Source organism: Hyla sarda, chromosome 5, assembly GCF_029499605.1.
Source record: "Hyla sarda isolate aHylSar1 chromosome 5, aHylSar1.hap1, whole genome shotgun sequence".
In the NCBI taxonomy this organism is placed as follows: Eukaryota; Metazoa; Chordata; class Amphibia; order Anura; family Hylidae; genus Hyla; species Hyla sarda.
The window spans coordinates 36,660,490-36,679,055 of NC_079193.1; the positions used below are offsets into that span (position 1 = coordinate 36,660,490).

The 18,566-nt window shown below is 42.2% G+C and overlaps 1 protein-coding gene across 9 annotated transcripts in view; it reads left to right on the plus strand.

Moving 5' to 3' along the window:
* MLLT10 (MLLT10 histone lysine methyltransferase DOT1L cofactor) overlaps positions 1–18,566 on the plus strand; it is a 258,622-nt gene that overhangs the window by 78,937 nt on the left and 161,119 nt on the right. The window lies entirely within an intron of this gene.

Below are 18,566 nucleotides of genomic sequence, written 5' to 3' on the forward strand. Positions count from 1 at the left end.
GTCCGGGCCCATCTGAAGTTTGGATGAGCCAGAAGAGTATTGGGAGAATGCCATATGGTCAGATGAAACCAAAGTAGAACTTTTTGGTAAAAACTCAACTTGTCGTATTTGGAGGAGAAATAATGCTGAGTTGCATCCAAAGAACACGATACCTTCTGGGAAGCATGGGGGTGGAAACATCATGCTTTGGGGATGTTTTTCTGCTAGGGGACTAGGAAGACTGATCTGTGTAAAGGAAAGAATGAATGGGGCCATGTATTGTGAGATTTTGAGTGAAAACCTCCTTCCATCAGCAATGGCATTGAAGATGAAATGTGGCTGGGTCTTTCAGCATGACAATGATCCCAAGTACACTGCCCGGGCACAATTGGTGGCTGACTAAATACTTTTTTGCCCCACTATAATCATGTATTCAGCACTCCTTATTGGTCTCTCATTGCACTTTATACGTAATTTCATACCTTCCATGTTTTTTTTTTTTTTTGACTGTTGTCCTATATATTGGATGCTTTTCTTTATTGTGCATTTCTTTGTACTGTATTACGCTTTTATGTTTCCCTGGGTTTGTAATGTAAAAATGCAATAAAAACCATTTAAACGAAAAATTATAACCATCTCAATTTTGCACCTACAGACTCATATGATGTTTTTTTTTTTTTTTTTTTTTTGCACCACCAATTCTACTTTGTAATGACATCAGTCATTTTACTCGAAAATCTAAATCAAAATCACAAAATTGAAAAAACAAAACGCCATTTTGTAACTTTTGGGGGCTTCCGTTTCTATGCAGTGCATTTTTCTGTAAAAATTACACCTTATCTTTATTCTTTAAGTCCATATGATTAAAATGATACCTTACTTTATATAGGTTTGATTTTGTCGTACTTCTGGAAAAAATCATAACTACATGCACAAAAATTAATACGTTTCAAAATGTCCTCTTCTGACCCCTATAACTTTTTTTATTTTTCCGCATATGGGGATAGATGAAGTTTTTATTGGTACCATTTTTGCTTTGATCGGACTTTTTGATCGCTTTTTATTCATTTTATTTTATGGTATAAAAAGGGACTATGCCATTGACCGTGCGGTGTAATTAACAATATATTTTGATATTTTGGACATTTACGCACGCAGCTATACCACATATGTTTATATTTATTTTTATTTACATAGTTTATTTTTTTTTTTTTTTATGGAAAAAGGGGGTTATTCAAACTTTTATTAAGGAAGGGGTTAAATCACATTCATTAACTATTTTATTTTACACTTTTTTGTAATGTAGCTCACATAGGGGACTATAACATGCAATACCTTGATTGCATAAACTGATCAATGCTATGCCATAGCATTGCATTGATCGGTGTTATCGGCAGTCGATTGCTCAAGCCTGGATCTCAGGCTTGGACCAATCAATCGCCGATCGGAAGCGTAGGAGGCAGGTAAGGAACCCTCCTCATGCTTCCTAGCTGATCAGGACACCGCGGTTTCACAGCAGTGATCCCGATCAGCCTGACTGAGCTGCCGGGAAGGTTTTACTTTCACTTTAGATGCGGCAATCAACTTTGATCGCTGCATCTAAAGGGTTAATACGGGGCATCACTGCGATCAATGATGTCCGGTATTAGCCGCGTTACCCCGTGTTATATCGCGGGAGCCAGAGCAGGACGTAAATATACGTCCTGCGTCGTTAAGAAGTAAATGCGTATATTATAGCGTTGCTTTTGTGTGTTTTATTTAACATGTGCACTGTTTTGTTGATGCTTTCTTGTTAATTTGTTGGTATTTTTTTGTCATTTGAACCATATTGGTGTTTTATAGAATAGACCGTTTTTGTTTCTAAAAGGCAAGACCAGTATATGGAGGGTGAATCCACAGTTTATACTCGTAGATCACCACCTGGTGATTCAAAAATACCCTTTACTTTCCCATATACCAAATAAAATGTGTAATCTTTATTTTATCAACAAACAAAAAATATTATTTAAAAACTTGTGCTTGCTATCTCATTTTGTATTGAAGTGTGTCAAGATTGAAAAATCACTATATGAGGATAATGCAAAAAGTAGTGTCCACCAACAACAAAAAATCACTGGAATACTAAAACTTAACATTTATTGATACGTCCAAAAGACCATCAAACTACGTCAATAAATGGTCCTAGTACCAACTAAGGACCAATAGGCTAGAAATAATAGCCTGCGGTCAAGATGTCTCACTTCAGAAATCTGTGCCTGCAGAACACTGATATCTTTCCCTGGGATATATGCACATGTATTGAACCAATAGTATTGCTCGGCTACCCTCAACATGTTTCACCACAAGTCAGTTGCTTTGTCAAGAGGCAAGAGTAAGAAAACGCCCCAACTTGGCAGGTAATGGGTAGTGCCCAAGGGTTACAGATTTGAAAGTTGGAACGGTTACCCCAGGGGTCAAGTCCTGGAAAAAAAAAAAAAAGTGTGGGAACTCTTCCACGTAAGGGCTGGTCCTTCAGCACTCCTCTAATAGGAACTGTGTTTCTGCTGTGGAAAAAGTGCAAGAACTCAGTTCCCACACGTTCCTGCAGGACTTGAGAGCCTGGGTTACCTAAAGGGTCTGCTTTGTGGCGGAAGTAAGTGTTTCGTACTGTAACAATCGCATGTAAACATTTTTATTGGTTGTTGCTTTCAGCCTTTAGAACTTGTTCAAGTGTGTCAAAAGGATGTGGGGGTGATACCCAGCAGGTTGGGCAAGCTTTTCGATAGCAACGATTCTCACAACTAGATGTGCAATGTCAGAAATCACTTGGCGGTGATTTGTGCTGTTATGAGGCAGTTATATGCCTAAAATAGAATGGCGCATATAGTGAATTCCTAAGCACTGCAAAAAACTGGCTGTTAACCGTGCAAACGAAGTTGTAAAGAAAAAACAAGTGAAACCGATGATAAATAAATGTGCTTAGAAATGTGCTGCTTATCCTAAACTCTTTCGGCTCTCTTATTTATTTAATTTATTTATTTACTTAATTTATTGTATTTATTTATTAAAGGTGTTATCCAGGGTTAGAAAAAACACAGCTACCTTTTCCAGAAACAGAGCCACTCCTGCCCTCAGTTAAAGGGGTATTCCAGGCCCAAACTTTTTTTTTTTTTATATATCAACTGGCTCTGGAAAGTTAAACAGATTTGTAAATTACTTCTATTAAAAAAATCTTAATCCTTCCAATAGTTATTAGCTTCTGAAGTTGAGTTGTTGTTTTCTGTCTAACTGCTCTCTGATGACTCACGTCCCGGGAGCTGTGCAGTTCCTATGGGGATATTCTCCCATCATGCACAGCTCCCGGAACGTGACATCATCATCGAGCAGTTAGAAAGAAAACTTCAGAAGCTAATAACTATTGGAAGGATTAAGATTTTTTAATAGAAGTAATTTACAAATCTGTTTAACTTTCCGGAGCCAGTTGATATATATATAAAAAAAGGTTTTGCCTGGAATACCCCTTTAATGTGTGGTATTACAACCTGAGCACAAGGGTGGTGCTGTTTTTGGAAGAAAGTAGCTATGAAGTTTTAATTTTTTTAATTATTACATTTTTTTTTATTCCGGAAAACCTCTTTAATGCCTTTGGAGATTCTTATATCTGGGTCACTAAAAAAAAGACCTGTGGCTTTCAAAACGATCTCCTGTTTCCCATCCCGGACTATGTAACTACACGTCGATGTCCCGAAGCCAGTTGCGGCGGGGACCTCCCTTTCCTGTGCATCGTCTCTTTCAGTTCTTTGTAATCCTTTAAGAAGAGTGTAATCCTGTTTTTAATCTGCTTATAATAATAATGAGTTGTAAAATGTGATTTTTCTTGATGTTTTTGATTTATGTCTTTCACCCGCTCCCAACCTGCAGACTATTACGAGGTCTCGCTGTTTCCTCTCTGTCTTCTGGGACGGAAGGATTTTCGGAGCGGACTAGTCCCCGCTGTCTCTGTGTGTGGGATCGCGGAGAATACGCAGGTTAAATGCCAGAACGCTATCCCCAGTTTTTTTTTTGCCAAATAGTTTTAAGGACAACGCCTTAAACACCATCTCCAGACGTGCAGGAACCTACACGTGTAGGTGATGGATCGTTCGCTCTTGTTGCGTTAATCCCCGCGTAGCCCGATGGACCCAGAATGCATCACACGTTGTTCCAGGCCTTCCTGGCAGAGTACGAGTACGAGGTGAAAAGGGAGCGAGAAGTATAAAAAAAAATAAATAAAAAAAATGCCAGATGCTGTTTATAAAAAATCCCATTTTTATAGTATTCATTATGTATCAACGTTTTGTCTTCATTAGCCTCAGGAATAATACATGCCAGATGGAGTGGATTTATCTCTGTTCCAACTTGTACCTTGAAGCTTTGGAAGTTGTTTCAGTCTATTTTTTTGGGAGGAAGCCAGATGTGGGTTTTTTTTTTCCAGGGTTTGGAAAGAACATGTTCGCTGCGCGCAACTGGACGGCGGCTGCTGTTGGGTTCACTGAAGTGCTGAGCAGGTCTGGGATCTTTCACTGTACGTGCGGGATTTACATAGTCGCCGACTAGAGATGAGCGAACTTGCAGTGAATTCGATTCGTCACGAACTTCTCGGCTCGGCAGTTGATGACTTATCCTGCATAAATTAGTTCAGCTTTCAGGTGCTCCGGTGGGCTGGAAAAGGTGGATGCATTCATAGGAAAGAGTCTCCTAGGACTGTATCCACCTTTTCCAGCCCACCGGAGCACCTGAAAGCTGAACTAATTTATGCAGGAAAAGCCATCAACTGCCGAGCCGAGAAGTTTGTGACGAATCAAATTTACTGTAAGTTCGCTCATCTCTATCGCCGACAATAGAATCCAGACTGTTCTAGCTACCTGCAGTCTGGAACATGGGGAATAATTTGTATTCTAGATGTAGTCTCTCCTGACTTGTCTTGTTTTTTTTTTTTTTATTATTTATTTATTTATTTATTTTTTACAAAATGCTTGTATTCCTTATGTCAGTGGTCTCCAAACTGTTTACCGCCAAATGTTGCAAAACTACAACTCCCAGCATGCCCGGACAGCCAACGGCTGTCTGGGCATGCTGAGAGTTGTTGTTTTGCAATATCTGGAGGGTTCACAGTTTGGAGACCTCTGCCGTATGAATTGCAATTCTGGAGAACCTTTATTCTAAAAATGCAGAGAGGGATACGGAAGAAGATCTCTAAACTCAGGCTCTGCTGATACTCGATCATCAAAAAGGAAGGAGGCAGGAATAGTAATAAAGTCCGTAGCAGGACCAGTTTATTAAAGTTAATTAAAGAACATAAAAATGGGAAGATGCAAAGAACGTATAATGTGTGCTCTAATATTATTGTTTGATTGCCTCGGACACTGTCCGAGTGTTGTTGGAAAATTTGGAAATTTAATAAAAATATGTTTAAAAAAAAAATGGGAAGATGCGTTTCAAGAGGAAACAACCCTCTTCCTCAGATCGGAAGATTAAAAGGGGGACTTTCCCCTCGAAATGCGTCATCCTTTTTATTCTATTTTATTTACTTTAAAGGGGTACTCCGGTGGAAAACTGTTTTTATTTTATTTTTTTAAATCAACTGGTGCCGGAAAGTTAAACAGATTTGTAAATTACTTCTGTTAAAAAAAATCTTAATCCTTCCAGTACTTATTAGCTGCTGAATACTAGAGAGGAAATTCTTTTCTTTTTGGAACACAGAGCTCTCTGCTGACATCATGACCACAGTGCTCTCTGGACAGTTCTTAAAATGGGCAGAGACGTCAGCAGAGTAGGAGAAAATCCCCATAGCAAACATATGCTGCTCTAGTCAGTTCCTAAAATGGACAGAGATGTCATCAGAGAGCACTGTGCTTGCGATTCAGCAGAGAGCACTGTGTTCCAAAAAGAAAATAATTTCCTCTGTAGTATTCAGCAGCTAATAAGTACTGGAAGGATTAAGATTTTTTTTTTAATAGAAGTAATTTACAAATCTGTTTAACTTTCTGGCGCCAGTTGATTTACCGGAGGACCCCTTTAATAAACTGGTCCTGCTATGGACATTATTACTATTCCTGCCTCCTTCCTTTTTGATGATCGAGCATCTGCAGCACGTAAGGTTTAAGGGTCTTCTTCCGTATCCCTCTCTGCATCTTAATCCAGGACAGCGTGCCTTCGTGTTTTCCTGCAATCTCCCGGCTTTAGCAGCAATTCGGCATGTGGGCACCCCTTTATTGGGGCTATACGCAATTCATTCTCTTTCCTAAGGTGAACAGCCAGCGACTAGAGGCGTCGGGTACCCATCATCTAGTATTCACTACACCGGTGAGGGTAATACACGGGACACTGTCCTTTGCGGTCTCTCCTTTTTTCTACTTTACTACAGGTTTTTTTTCTAAGAATGGTTATTATACTTACAAAGCGGCAATTGCTCTTGCAAAGCTACAACTCCTGTCTCCCATGATAGGAGTTGTAGTTTTGCATAAGCTGAAGAGGCTGTGCAGCCTGATGCTGTCAGAATATATTGGATTGCATTACCCTTTATGGATGAAACCCATTGACACAGGTAATGCTGCCAGCCATCTGTCAATGCATTCTGACGTGTTAAAGGGTTGTCCAGGAAAAGAAAACCAGAGCAATTTTTTTCCCCAAAAGCAGCGCCACCCATGTCCTCACTTGTCTCCATTTACTTTAATAGTACTTAGCTACAATACTCAACCGGAGGACAGGGGTGGCACTGTTTTTGCAAGAAATTAGCTTTGGTTTTCTTTTCCTGGATAACCCCTTTAAGGTTCGGAAAGGATGTGTATTCATTAACTGTGGTTAGTTGGGGGGAGATGACGGCTGACTAGACAGACCAGGTGGTCTTTTTTTCTGCTGTCAATGTTTCTATTGATACACAACATATTAATGTTATTTAGTCCAGTAGACCTTGGGGAACACAGCTACATGGATAGGGATAGGAACATATGATCAAAACCATGTTGCTGGCAGAAACCTCCATACCTTGGTTCTGAATCTGTCGTTGCCGCTAAGGTACCCGAGGACCTGCTGGACTGAATTACAGAAGAGGTACACACATCATGAGCTAAATCTAATAAGATTTATATTGAAGAAAATTGAGACATTTTTCAAAGAATAAAAAGAACGGGAAAAAAAAAACCTGCTGACTCAGGAGTTGGCACTGGACTTTGTGCACTGATTGAAAACCTATGACATGTATAAACAGTGCAGCGCCGCTCCTTGGCCTCGGCCCAGGCAGATACTCCTGGTAAGTCCTGGTGAATGCAGTTACACGGCATTCCTGATCGCCAGCCAGATGTTTCGGATTTCACTAACTACTTTTTGTGTTGTAACAATCCTGCCCCGGTAGAAACTAACACGGGGCCAGGGCTGGAGCGGCGTGTCAACAGTGAACATTTGCGCAACGGTCACTCCCTTAGGGGTTTATTCACACGTACAGTGTCCTGCGCATATTTGATGTGCAGGATTTGAAACTGCAGATTTGAAGCTGTGCTCAGTCATTTAGTTTATCTGCAGCATGAAATCAGCAGCTTCAAATCCTGCACATCAAGTATGGGCAGGATACTGTACGTGTGACTATACCCTAAAGGGGTATTCCCTTCTCAAACGTTCCGGATGCCCAGATTATGGAAGTAATCGAGCAGATTTACAAATCTAACATAGCTCCTATAGACATTAATGGGAGCTACATAAACTGCATAAGGGTACGTTCACACTGCGGAATTCCAGCGGAATTCCGCACAGTGAAGTTTATCAGTGTGAATGGGTCTTCCGCCAGACCCGTTCACACTGAGTAATTTCAGCGGCGGACAATTCCGCCGCTAAAATTGTTCAGCGCAGAGAAGGCACATGTTCATTCTTTGTGCGGAAGTCCGCAAGCTCTGCATAGCCGTCAATGGTGACGGTGCAGGGCAGCGCGGTCCCACCGCCACCTGCCAGACTGAATCTCTGCTCGCTGAATTCTGCGAGCGGAGATAAAGCTTCAATTATGTAGTGTGAATGCACCCTAAATCAGTCCGCTCAAAAACAACCAGGCAGGACAGAGCTGGGGGGAACCCTTGTTTGGCTGGAACTACAATGCCCCCCAAAAAAACACCATCTATAATGTTAACTAGGAGTCAATAGGGAAATATAAAAGACTATATCCACATAGTTTTTGTTTTTCCTTTTGCTGTTTTAAGGCTCAGGGGCAGTTTTCCAAAACCACAGCATGCCAAGGATACATGCACACTACCCATTAAACTAAGCGCCAAACTTCCTTCAGAACATTCTGCGCACAATCCGCTTGCAGCTACAGTTCACACAGCGGAATTTTCTTTGCGGAATTTCCACTGTGGAGACAGGAGAATTTTTTGCCAGCCAGAATGGAGCAGATCCAATGAGGATATTCAGCAAGGACATTCCTTGGGGAATTTCTTCAGTGTGGACATTCCCTAGAGCAGCCCAAAAAACTGAATCTTGGTAAATAAGGGGGTACATTTTTTGTTTTTAGCCAGAGACAAGAGTTGTGTGTAACGCCTGCCTTCTAAAATAGGTGCCAGTCCAGAGGTGGTATTGGTAATACTCAGGACCCATGGCAGCAGACCCATAAAAATAAACTGTACGCTCCGACTGTCCGCAGTCACTAGTGAACTATGTTTGGTCTATTGAATGAATGGGCCCGCTGGGGGAACAGCAAAGTATACGTCCAACGTGCACTGAAAAACAAGATGTGAATGGTGCATCCGTAGGTTATTTATAAAGAAGGGTGGGCTGAGTTGCTTTGATCTCGGCTCCTAGTGTTTCTTATCTGAAGGAAAGAAAAGTCCTTTTGTGTTACAAATTGCTCTTTCCTGTGGGATCCTTCCCTCCTGGACTGTTTGCCCAGTTAGCATTATACATCACATTATTGTTCTATCCTGATGCTTAGATCTCAGGGTGCAGGACTGCATGACCGGGCTAGGTTTAGGCTCACACACCATATATAAAATTATTATAAGCCGTGGATGTGCAGTTCATTCATACTCCACAATGGAGACTTGTGGTTATTACCAAACATTATGGATTTTATGACAGAGAAGATGCTGGATCCATAACCCACTACCCCCCGCCCCTCCCCCAGGTGTCTAAGAGCAGCTCATTCCCTTTATTTCCACTGAAAGCACATGCAAACTCAACCAAACAGAGCATGCATGTGTATGGGGAGATTATTAGAAATGGCTATGGAAGGTGTATTGATGGCTATACATATATGATAGCTGTTGGCCATGCACATTCAACCAAACAGAGCATGCATGTGTATGGGAAGGTTAAAAGGAATAGCTATAGAAGGTGTATTGCTGGCCATGCACATGAGATGGCTATCAGTCATGCATACATGTGTTCTAAATGGGGAGATGGGAGAATTCTGCTGCCGCCTGTCTCCAAGAGAATAGATGGAGCAGGCAGCTGAAATCCATCCTGGCCGATCATTTTGTTCCCTGAGATCATCTGGTGTGAAGAATCAGGAGGCCACTATACACATGAGATGATTGGCATCCGACATCCTCCAAAGATCATTGTGCAAATTCCTCCTTAAAGGAGTACTCCGGTGGAAAACCCTTTTTTTTTAATAAACTGGTGCCAGAAAGTTAAACAGATTTGTAAATTACTTCTATTAAAAAATCTTTACCTTTCCTGTACTTTTTAGCAGCTGTATGCTACAGAGGAAATTCTGTTCTTTTTGAATTTCTTTTTTGTCTTGTCCACAGTGCTCTCTGCTGACATCTGATGCCCGTATCAGGAAGTGTCAAGAGCAGGAGAAATTCCCCATAGAAAACCTATGCTGCTCTGGACAGTTGCTGACACGGACAGAGGTGTCAGCAGAGAGCACGGTGGACAAGACAAAAAAGAGATTTAAAAAGAACAGAATTTCCTCTGTAGCATACAGCTGCTAAAAATTACAGGAAGGGTAAAGATTTTTTAATAGAAGTAATTTACAAATCTGTTTAACTTTCTGGCACTAGTTGACTTATCAAGCCCTAAAAAAAAAAAAAGAAAAAAAAGTTTTCCGCCGGAGTACCCCTTTAAAGGGGTACGGTACTCCGGTGGAAAACTTTATTTATTTATTTTTAAATCGACTGGTGCCAGAAAGATAAACAGATTTGTAAATTACTTCTATTAAAAAATCTTAATCCTTCCAGTACTTATTAGCTGCTGAATACTACAGAGGAAATTCTTTTCTTTTTGGAACACAGTGCTCTCTGCTGACATCTCTGTCCATTTTAGGAACTGTCCAAAGCAGCATATGTTTGCTATTGGGATTTTCTCCTACTCTGGACAGTTCTTAAAATGGACAGAGGTGTCAGCAGAGAGCACTGTGCTCGTGATGACAGTAAAGTGCTCGGTGTTCTAAAAATAAATGAATTTCCGCTGTAGTATTCAGCAGCTAATAAGTACTGGAAGGATTAAGATTTTTTTTTTTAATATAAGTAATTTACAAATCTGTTTAACTTTCTGGCACCAGTTGATAAAAAAAAAAAAAAAAAAAAGTTTTCCACAGGGGTACCCCTTTAAGGTGCCCATATGCCTTTTAAAAAGTAAAAGGCAGTGTTTCTCAACCAGGGTGCCTCCAGCTGTTGCATAACTACAACTCCCAGCATGCCCGGACAGCCAATGGCTGTCCGGGCATGCTGGGAGTTGTAGTTTGGCAACTGCTGGAGGCACCTTGGTTGGAAAACACTAGGGGAAGGTGTATGGCAGTCTTCCAACTCTTCACTGACACATGATGTTGGTGGAGAGAAGGGTCGGGCGTGCTGGATTTTTCCTCTCTAACCATTTTGTTCTCATAGTGGTAAGGCCGGGCTGACAAATATCCGGCAGTGAACCCAGCCTAAAACTTGTCAGTTGTTAAGGGTCCGGCACCCGTTAATTCTGAATGCAGGATAGGGGAAAACGGCAAGATGCATTCCCCCGTCCGGCACAGCTGTGCATTGTGTCCAGCGATCTGGGGGGAGATTTATCAAAACCTGTGCAAAGGAAAAAATGCCCAGTTGTCCATAGCAACCAATCAGATTCCTTCTTATGTTTTTGACAAGGCCTCTACAAAATGAAAAAAGCGATCTGATTGGTTGCCATGGGCAACTTTTCCTCTGTACAGATTTTGATAAATCTCCCCCTTGGTGTCTAAATTGGACACACCGGATAACTGTACACGGTCCCATTCAAATAATTGGGATCAGTCCAACAATTAGCTTCCCTTCAGCGTTTTTTCTTCAGTGTTTGAGGGAAACGCTGCTGGATACTAGAGATATGCGAAGGGGGCCTTAGCAGTCACCTGTGCTGTCTGGCTGTGGCTTACCCCTCTGTTTCACATAGTCTGGAGAGCTTGACTAGGCTGGACTAGTTTCAAGCATTATGGCCTTAAGGTGTCGACACAGTCGTCTATGGGTGGTGCACGTGGATAGGACACAGCATAGCGGAAAAGTAATACCCGGCACTCTCCACAGTTCTATGCATGTAGTAGAAGTTTAAGGCATATTCTTATAGAACAGCATATCTTTTGGCCTTCCTTTGCTGCTTCCTCTAGTTTCAAGCGTAAAAGTAATAAAAAAAAAAAAAAAACTTTTGACATATTTCTGTGACGTGTCAAAAGTTTTGATCAGTGTTCATGGAGAGAGGGATAAAATACAGAAACGGCGCTACAATAGTGTGGTTATTCCGAGGATGTGGGCATAAAACATATGGAAATGAACTTTATTATGCTCACCTTTGCGTGTTGTCCACAACACCGATATGCGCTTCAGATATGCAAGAGAGTCGGAAGGCAGCCGTCCGTCGGTCCCGCTAGGCAAGTGGTGGGGGGCAGATGTGCTGGAGCAGACAATGGTTAACCTGGCAGGGTTATCCAGATGTCTGGAAAAAACCTGACTTGATGGCTTGAACGGCGCACAACCGATGAGTCGCAGTGATGTGGTGAAGAAAACAGCTTTATTGGGTGCAGAACAAGGTGTTTCGAAGGTACAACCTTCTTTGTCAAACGAGAAAAAAGGTTGTACCTTCGAAACTCGTTGTTCTGCACTCAATAAAGCCGTTTTCTTCAACACATCACTGCGACTCATCGGTTGTGCGCCGTTCAAGCCATCAAGTCGGCTTTTTTTTTCCAGGCATCTGGATAACCCTGCTAGGTTAACCATTGTCTGCTCCAGCACATCTTGATTAGTGTTCAGACCCTTACCAGTAACGAGAACGAGCTAGGGGGAAGCACTTGGCTGAGTGCCCACCCAGATTCCAGGATTTGGGCTTCGTTGACCTTGCGATTGATGGGATCCTGACCGATTTAAACATTGTGTTAAACGTCCAAAAAGCTTTTTTCTTTTTTATCAGTTTTATGCTGCCTAAACCATGTGTAATATAAAACTGGTGCCAGGACACTTTAAAGGAAAACGGTCACCCGTTCACCCGCACTATAACTTGATTTACCGGGTGCTATACCAACCTGCAGTCCGGAACCCTGATCCTCCGAACGTCCCCCTGTTTCAGCGCTGGCTTGCACTTTGAGGCGGGCCCGCCTGCTTTATTTAAATATTCTTAAGCACTGGTCACATGAGCGCTCGTGCCTACTGAGCTCTCACGTGACCAACGCTTATGAATATTTCAATCCAGCCGGCGGGCCCGCCTCCAGAACGCAAGTCAGCAGTGAAAGAGGGGGACCTTTTGAAGGATCGGGGTTCCGGACTGCAGGTAGGTCTGAGAACCTAGCATCCGAGACCCTTCATCAGTCTCCTGTTCACCCGCACGATAACCCGATTTATCGGGTTATAGTGCGGGTGAACGGGTGACAGTTTTCCTTTAAACTACCCTCATATGCCCAGGCAGTTCAGAGTAATTATAGTTTAAAAATGCTGCTAGGACCTGCGTAACTAGCTACTTCCCGCTGGAGGGGTAGAGAGCCGGTCTCGGTGACATTCTTAAACTACAATTGCTCTGAAACGCCAAAACCTATCATAGTTAATTTATAATGTGCTGGGATCTCGCTGCCTGCTCCAGTTTCTTTTCGGTAAACGGTCTGGGTACAACAACAACATATTAACATTTCCAACACAGAAAAAAAAAAGACAGTGATGTGGACCTCACCAGCCTGAGATTTATTGACAATACAGGATTTTGCTTGTTTTGCCAATACACTTAAAGGGGTACTCTGTTGGAAACCTCTTATCCCCTATCCAAAGGATAGGGGATAAGATTTTAGATTGTGGGGGTCCCGCAGCTGGGGACCCCCGCGATCTCCGGACCGGGCAGTTTGTGATGTCATGCCACGCCCCCTCCATTCATGTCTATGGGAGGGGGCGTGGCGGCTTGCATTGCCAGTCATCGGGCACGGTGCGGCGTTCACTCCATGCACCAAATGATGGGGTGCCGCAGCGGAGATTGCAGGGGTCCCTAGCAGCGGGACCCCAGCAATCAAACATCTTATCCCTTATCATTTGTATAGGGGATAAGATGTTTTTTAGCGGAGTACTCTGGTGGAAAACATTTTTTTTTTTTTTTATCAACTGGTGCCAGAAAGTTAAACTGATTTGTAAATTACTTCTATTAAAAAAAATCTTTATCCTTCCAGTACTTATTAGTGGCTGTATATTACAGAGAAAGTTCTTTTGTTTTTGGATTTCTTTTTTTTTTTCCTGTCCACAGTGCTCTCTGCTGACACCTCTGTCTGTATCATAAACTGTCCAGAGCAGGAGAGGTTTGCTATGGGGATTTGCTCCTGTTCTGAACAGTATCTGATACGGACAGAGGTGTCAGCAGAGAGCACTGTGGACAGAAAAAAAAAAAAAGAAATCCAAAAACAAAAGAACTTTCTCTGTAATGTACAGCCGCTAATAAGTACTGCAAGGATAAAGATTTTTTCATAGAAATAATTTACAAATCTGTTTAACTTTCTGGCACCAGTTGATAAAAAAAAATATATATTTTCCACCGGAGTACCCCTTTAATCTAAAGTGTATTATTGAAATGGTAGTCGCCAGTTACTTGTAACCCAGTGTTTTCCAAACAGTGCATCTACAGCTGTTGCAAAACTACAACTACCAGCATGCCCAGACAGCCTTTGGCTGTCTGGGCATGCTGGGAGTTGTAGTTTTGTAACAGCTGGAGAAGTACTGTTTAAAAAAAACACTGCTTTAGCCAAATCTCAGATCGGTGAGTGCCACGTCACATCTTTTTATACTATGTGGTTAAAAGTGCATGAACTTTACTGCTCACGTAGTGAAGCCCCACTATACCGCACAGCAGGGGTCAATTGTGATTATATGTAGAGGTCAGTGCCAGTGTTGTATCTCTACAAAGTTTTACCACAAAGCGTTTTGTATTCTCCAACCCGCCGCATTGCTGATCACTCAGGGACGCGTCTGGGAAAATATATATCGAGGCTTTGTTAATAAAATGTAGCCATAAAGCCCGAGATCCATTGTTTCTGGCTCGGATAACTGCGATATTGAGCCATTTTTTCCTGAATATCCAGTTTATTACAATGAAACTTCTCATATGAGTTAACTGGCTGCTGCGTTATTAGATCACGGGAAATATTTATTACTAGACTGGAGCCAATATAGAGAACGTCCAGCTAAAATGATAAAATAAAATAAAATCCTGCCAGTAAATGTAATTCTCACTCATTGTTCACATTTTTGTCCAAACATTTATTTGTTTCTGGGAAGATTGCTTGACAAATAATAAGCCAGCGTTACGGATCTCCGCAGAGGTTGTTGGCGGGGTCACTCCGACGGCACGGCTAATCTAAGTTTAACTTTTTCACTTTTTTCACGTTTTTGCTTGATGCGTTAAGTTTTGATGATTAGGAGTCCTGTGTGGAGTAAAGAACTGCAATGGGATTGGGATTTCCCAGTCCTTGACATAAAAGTTACGCAAATGGGCTGCTTTAAAGTGTACCTGTCAGATCGAACAAAAAACATTTTTTAAATATATCACTCCGTACCTAATCCTGACCATGTACATCTAATTTTCATGTGTCTAGCACCTTTATTAATTTTTTTATTACACTTTTAATTTCGCTCACTAGTCTGAATTCCTCTCAAAGGGAGGGGGCGTGGCCCCCTCCCTCAGTATGCTGTCTGCTCACATCTCCCCTAGCATTAGCAAAACTACAACTCCCAGCTTGTCCTCACTGACAGTAGCGGGACACAAGCTGACAGTGGGAGGATTTTTCCTCCAGCTCTGAGCCCTGCGCTCACAGCTGTCAATCAAGGAAGTGTGTCCATGACATAGGTGATGACTCATGGACACAGCAGGACTAGTATGTGTCCAAGCAGGCAGGGGGGGGGGGCAGTTCTTTAACTGTCTCTTTCAGTATGAAATACTGAACATTTTCGAATGAAAGCAATTGCTAAACCTATTGGTTATACATGCTTTACAACATATCAAAAGTTTTTGTATCTGACAGTGCCCATTTAAGTCTTGAGTGGGCTGGAGCGGGTGGTCAAAGAATGTACAGCGGGTACTGCACGGTCCCACAAACCTCTAAAATGGCACAAGGAACGGACGACATGGCACAAGGGGCTGATGAAAACTCACATGTGCATCAAATCCTACGCATACCCCAACTGATGAATGTGTAGCCTCTGTCTCTAGCATGAGCCTCAACCCATTAGTCCAACTGGAGTGGATCTTCAAGATGCTTTAAAGGGGTACTCCGGAGGAAAAGTATATTTTTTTTCTCGAATCAACTGGTGGCAGAAAGTTAAATAGATTTATAAATTACTTCTATTTAACCCCTTAATGACCACGAACGTATATTTACGTCCGTGGCCAGCTCCCGTCATGTGAAGCACGCTCAGGAGCGGAGTGTGCTTGGTATCTGCTGGTTCCCAGTTGCTATCAGCAGCTAGGACCCCCGGATAATACCGGACATCGCCGATCGGGCTGATGTCCGTTATTAACCCTTTAGACGCCGCCATCAAAGTCGATCAAAGGCTTCTAAAACAAAAGAATGCAATGCTGGTTAGCTCAGCGGAGCTGTTCGGGATCACCGCGGTGAAATCGTGACGTCCCAAACAGCTGAGAGGACAGCAGGATGCGCCTTACCTTGCTCCACGCTGTCTGATCATTGTTTGATTGCTCCAAGCCTGAGATTCAGGCTTGAGCAATCAAACACTGATCAATGCTATGCATCTCTGTCCATTTTAGGAACTGTCCAGAGCAGCAAATGTTTTCTATGGGGATTTTCTCCTACTCTGGACAGTTCCTAAAATGGACAGAGATGTCAGCAGAGAGCACTGTGGTCATGATGTCTGCAGAGAGCACTGTGTTCCAAAAAGAAAATAATTTCCTCTGTAGTATTCAGCAGCTAATAAGTACTGGAAGGATTAAGATTTTTAAAATAAGTAATTTACAAATCTGTTTAACTTTCTGGCACCAGTTGATAAAAAAAAATAATAATAATTTTTCCACCAGAGTACCCCTTTAAAGCTATGACTTTTCTGAAAGCCAGAGCATTTCAGAGTAAATCATAGCACAGTGTTTCCCAACTAGTGTGCCTCCAGCTGTTTTGCCTCCAGCGTGTTGGGATTACACTCCGTGACTTTACGCTAGCTGTCTAGTGTAAACTGTAAAAAATTCATAGTTGTGGGAGGCCAAGCCTCTTTTTACACTCACTTTATGCCGTGTTCACAAAGTAGGCAGAGCTTGACGTAAAGAGCGCGGGGTTGGTGGAAAAATGTAAATGTTTTGTTACCCTGTAGCAAGATTCTGGCTTAATCAATTCCCCCTATAGTTCCTGTGTAGGACAGCAAGTCTTTTAGGAATTGTGAGGTTCTGACATCACAATTAGAGATGAGCGAACTTACAGTAAATTCGATTCGTCACAAACTTCTCGGCTCGGCAGTTGATGACTTATCCTGCATAAATTAGTGCAGCTTTCAGGTGCTCCGGTGGGCTGGAAAAGGTGGATACAGTCCTAGGAAAGAGTCTCCTAGGACTGTGTCCACCTTTTCCAGCCCACGGGAGCACCGGAAAGCTGAACTAATTTATGCAGGATAAGTCATCAACTGCCGAGCCAAGAAGTTTGCGACGAATCGAATTTACTGTAAGTTCGCTCATCTCTAATTACAATGTGATTTATATGCATGTAAGTTGAAAATTTTCACTGATGTATTTTATAGTGATATGAATTCATGTATATGGACTGGCCTGATATTTATTTATCCTTTGAAGCTGAGATTAAATGGGCACTCTCATTAATACTATTGCACTCCTTATGGTAAATAAAAAAGATTTCTAATATACGTTGTTTAATAAAAATGAAGTTTTCTATGTTTTATTTGTGCTTAAAAAAAGCTCAAGAGCACATTTTCCCCCATCTTATACACAGACTTAGGACCAAAGTCCAAACACAGGAAGTGCAGCCTGGAGTCCTGAGGGGGGGGGGGGGGGTCCAACCAACAGCACATGGCAGTTAAGTGTGAGAGGAACTATGATTGGATGAGGCTGGACACACCCCCTGAGCACTCCAGGCTGCACTTCCTGTGTTTGGACTTCGCTCCTAAGTCTGTGTATAAGATGGGGGAAATGTGCTCTTGAGCTTTTTTAAGCACAAATAAAACATAGAAAACTTCATTTTTTTTAAACAGAGTATATTAGAAATGTTTTTAATTACCATAAGGAGTGCAATAGCAAAAATTTGTTTTAATGAGAGTACCCATTTAAGTGTTGTTTACATCTCATTATGTGAACATGTTTGGCATTAACCATAGGCCCCTTTTCATCCCAGTAGAGCCTATGGCCTATGTTGTAGGAAAAGTGCACAAATACCTATAGTTCTGGTTGATAGTGCATGAGGCATTTGTACACGTGCATACGTTATACGCCCCTAGACATCTTATCCTCTACCCAAAGGTTAGGGGATAAGATTTCTGATCGTGGGAGTCCCAGCTGGGACCCCCGCAATCTCTGTGCAGCACCCAGCGTTCTTTTAGAATGCTGGGTGCCGGTGGCGGGGGTCGTGATGTCACGGCCATGCCCCTTGTGCTGTCACATCACACCCCCTCAATGCAAGTCTATGGAAGGGGGCGTGGCGTTGAGGGGGGGCGTGACGTAACATCACAAGGGGTCGTGGCCGTGACGTCACAACCCCCACCACCCGCTTCAAGCGTTCGGAACAAAATGTTCCGAATGCTGGGGCAGCAGAATACCTTTTTAAGTCACGGCATTCTGCATCATTCTATTTTTGCTCTTGGCAGTATTAAGACTAAACAAGAGTTTTACATCTGTAGGTATCTCGTCTGTTTCCTCTTTCACCTTTTTTTTTAGCGCTTTTTCGTTGAGTGAATGAATAACACAAGACAATCTGTTTTAACAGAATTCTGCAAAGTATATTGACTTTTTTGCTTTTGCCACCGAAGCCCATGTTTACCTTCAGGGACTAGAAGTTGGATGCTGGTCAAGTCCTGCAGAATTATTTTGGCTATTAAAGTAGTCAGAAATCTGCTGCTGTTTCTGGCAGGGCCACAATAGCCTATTCTGGAGGCACAGCGCACACATTATGACTTAAAGCTGATTTTCTTCATAATCCAACATATTGGAGCTTTTAC